Below are 4,143 nucleotides of genomic sequence, written 5' to 3'. Positions count from 1 at the left end.
GGCTAATTTTTTTCTATATATTTTTTAGTTGTCAATATGTATTCCTGGAATAATTTAGCCACGATATATTATCTTTTTATATCACTGAGCTAAAATTTTGTTTAGAATTTTTACATCTATAGTTTTTTATGACTTTGTTTTTTTAGAGCAATTTTAGCTTCATAGCAAAATTGAGAAGAAGGTACAGAAATTTCCTATATACTCTTCTCTTACATATGCACAGCCTCTCTCATTATCAACATTCCCTACCAGAGTGGTACATTTGTTACAAGTGATGAACCTACATTGACTCATCATAGTCATCTAAACTTCACAGTTTACATGAGAGTTCACTTTTTGTGTTGCACATTCTATGGGTTTGGGCAAGTGTATAATGACATGTATCCACTATTATGGTGTACAAAATATTTTCACTGCCCTAAAAATCTTCTGTGCTCTGCCTATTCCTTTCCACCTCCTCCAACTCTTGGTAACCACTGATCTTTTTATTGTCTCCATAGGTTTGCCTTTTCCACAATGTCATGGAGTTGGAATCATACAGTATGTTGCCTTTTCAGGTAGGCTTTTTTCACTCAGTCATATGCATTTAAGGTTCTTCCATGTCCTTTTATGGCTTCATAGCTCATTTCTTTTTAGTACTGAATAATATTCCGTTATCTAGATGTGCCACAGTTGATTTATCCATTCACATCTCGGTTGCTTGCAAGTTTTGGCAATTATGAATAAAGCTGATATAAACATCCATATGCAGTTTTTTTTTTTGAGTGGATATAAGTTTTCAAAGCATCTATAGATTTGAGCAAAATTGACCTGTATCAAGGTTACGCTATCCTCATAAAAAGAGGGTCAGCATTCCTATTTCTTTTTTTAATTTAATTTAATTTAATTTTTTTTAAATAATGAAAAAAGTTTAATACACACAAATAAAATTGAAAAAAATGTCTGACAGACTGATTAATTGGTAATATGCTACTCAGAAATTGCCTTTCAAACCTGAAGGACCTAGATTGCTTTATTTCTTCTATCAAAAGAGAATGTTTTGCCACAAAATGAATCATGAACAAAGAGATAGGAGGCCATTGACATGTTTCCGATTAGAAAATGTCTAAAACTCCTTTACTATTGACTACAAAAATAGTTAAGAGTAATTGAAACAACTTTTATTTTGAAAGTAAGGAAAAAGCTAATCTAGTTATAGTTAATACCTTAATTGTTATACTTTCAAGATTAGAATGGGAGACTTAAATGCTTAAAACATTTTATGTTATTTTCATTTAAGAGTATGAAAAAAAGGAATTGGTGACTATCTGGCTATAAATCACTGTCAAATCACACCCCTCACTCACTGAGATAAAATACAACAAAACAAAAAAGTAAAACAAATAGAATTCCTCAGCCAACACAAATAGTCTCTTCTTAGGGGCCGCCATTATATTTCTGGTTAATGGTAACATTCTACAAGTGCAAATAAAACATTAGAAATAAAGTATCTTTTTCATTGAATAAGAAAGCTGTTATTTATGTGATCTTAGAAACTCTGAAAGGAATATGTAAAATTCATTCATAATTTAATCAAATGTCTTTTTTTTTTTTTTTTACCTCTTAGTATAAAAGTTTACAGATGAGTTTCATATTCCATCATAGTACATGGTCTAGTGCCTTTCAGAGTATTTGGACATTATCAAAGCTGTCCTTCCCAATGAAAACATTTAAGAAAATGTAAGCACTTCTCAAACAAGTGACATGATATGGAATTACACTTTTGGCTCTCACCTCTTTTAAGTACAAATATATTATTCACCAAAGCAAAACTATTTCACATTGTCTATTAACAAAAAATTCTCCATTAGATAGAGGAAGCTACAGTATCCTGAAGATATTTCCCAAGAGCTAGTTTAGTAGAAAGAACTTTGGGCTCTTGTTTTTTTTTTGGTAAGGTAACTTTCCATTGTGCACATACTATATCATCATCTTTAGATTGAGATTAGCTGGGAAGTAGCTGCATATTTTTAGTGAGATCACTAATGGCAATGGACCTCTAAGATCATGCTGGTGCTTATGGTTAAATCACATCTAATGCGAAATTCTGAATTACATCCGAAGCTCCAGTATCAAAGCCACACATATCCAACATGCCTCTATCATCTGGATCTGCAATGGTAAAACCATTTGATGTCATTCCACAAACAATCAATTTTGCTGGAATATCCATTTTCTTTCGATATTCCCTCAGAGCAATAGCAGGATGGACACTTCCAGCAAAGGTCTCATTATCAGTGAATACAATGAAGACATCTGCAGCTGTGTTTGTCTTCTGAGCCCAGATCATTGGAAGAGAGCAATCAGTCCCACCTGCTGGGATCTGACTCATAGCCATTGAAACCTGTTGTAAGGTCATATCTGTAGTCAGTGGACATGGTACCATTTCATCTGAAAAAGCAACTATATAAGAATCTTTTTCTGTTTGTGTGACAACCATGCACATGGCTGCAGCAACTGTACTAGCATTGAGGATGCTGCCTAAAACTCTGGTTCATGGAAGCGCTGACATCAACAGCTAGTAAGAAACGCTTTCTAGTTGGCTCAACTGTCTTAAATGTTTTATAAAAAGCAGCATGCAAATCTTTCAAAATTTCTTCATCAGGGCACCACTTCAGTTTTCCTCTGAGCCCATAACCTTTCTTGTACATTTCTAATGCAATTAAAACATGAAATGGATGTATACGAGCCTTTTTAAACAATTTTTCATTACATAGTTTTTCACAAACTAATGATACTTCCGAATTTCCTGGTTCAAGCACTGAATTTGCAGTCATCTTTCCTAGATTCCTTAGTAATGCAGTAAGAGGCATTTCTTGTAACAAAGCCTTCCATACCTCTTTATACTTTAAGTGATTTGTCAGAAGATGTTCTCTAACTTACCTATGTTCTTCTATTAGAGGAATTACTTCCAGTTCATCTTTTGTGCGCTTCACTTTCTCTACAGCCTCCAGATACTTTAATAATTTTTCAGTCTCCACCGAAAGTGCTTTTTCTTTATACAATTCATGAACTTCTTTCCAGCCCTTTGTAATATATTTGGTAACAATTGCAAGTCCTTCAGAACCAAAACACAAGAACCAGTGTAGCTGATTCATGTCAGTGACTTGCCATACATATCCATCTTCAGAACTGGCTATCTGCTTCTCATTTAGTGGTTGCATTTGGTTTACAGATTCCTCCATTATTTTCTTTTAGGAAACCTGTGCCTCACAGCCAACCCAGCAGCGCCTCCAGGAGAAGCCTTGCGCAGCCCTGGGACGCTACAAGATGTGGTGGCCTGACGGGCGGCAATAGCTCCAGCTCCAGCTTCACTGCTGCGGGGACTACACACTTTATTTTAAAAACATGTTCATCACATTGACTAAGTTATAATTAGCTTCTCGTCATAAAGAGGCTTTTATAATTTTATAACTACAAGTAGATCCACTTGAAAAAGAACTCACATTCATCGATTTCTCCTAATACAATTACAGCAGGCTTATGTGTTCTTGCTGTTACAGTTGTTGGCATTTGAAATCCATCTGCATAGTTTAAGTCCTTCATTTTGTTAATTTTGCCAAGTCACCAAGTAACTCTTCATTTTCTTTTAGCCTTTAATTTCTCTTGTGATATGAGGGAAAAAGAGGTTACCAGCCTCCGTGTTAAGTTTTCAATTTCCTCATTCTGTACTGCTAGAAGAAAATATTTTTCTTCCAAAAGTTGGGCTAATTGCTCTTTCTCCATTGCCCAGGCCTGACTCTCTGAAGAAAACTCCTCTAATTGTTTTTTTGGGATCCGTTACTTCTTCTCTATCTTTCCAGGAGAGCTTCATCGCTTGATACTGTAAAGTTTTTTAGCTGCGAGCAGAAAGACAGACAGACAGAGGGGGGGCCAAACAATGTGGCTTTAGTGAGCGCTCCCAGGAGAGGTTCACGGGTCCTGAGAAACGGGGCCAGAGAAGTCGTGCCCGTTCAGAGGGGGCTAGGGCTTTTTATGCTGCGTGAAGTGGGTTTGGGGATTTTCCACTGAGGGTTTTGGCTTGTTCCGAGAAACAGAGTCTGCTGCACAGTCCCGGGAACCAAAACTGCCTGAGTCTGGCTTATCGTCCGCGTTCAGTTATTT

General features: G+C 36.1%; 1 pseudogene across 1 annotated transcript; it reads right to left on the bottom strand.

Moving 5' to 3' along the window:
- Nucleotides 1-1,969: 1,969 nt before the first annotated feature.
- LOC105817177 lies at nucleotides 1,970-3,224 on the bottom strand (annotated as a pseudogene). The gene has a single exon (XR_001137828.1). The product of XR_001137828.1 is annotated as a 60 kDa SS-A/Ro ribonucleoprotein pseudogene (transcript).
- Nucleotides 3,225-4,143: the final 919 nt, after the last annotated feature.

This window comes from Propithecus coquereli, unplaced genomic scaffold, assembly GCF_000956105.1.
Source record: "Propithecus coquereli isolate 6110/MARCELLA unplaced genomic scaffold, Pcoq_1.0 Scaffold40, whole genome shotgun sequence".
NCBI classification, from domain to species: domain Eukaryota; kingdom Metazoa; phylum Chordata; class Mammalia; order Primates; family Indriidae; genus Propithecus; species Propithecus coquereli.
This window is presented reverse-complemented; position numbering and strand designations above follow the sequence as displayed.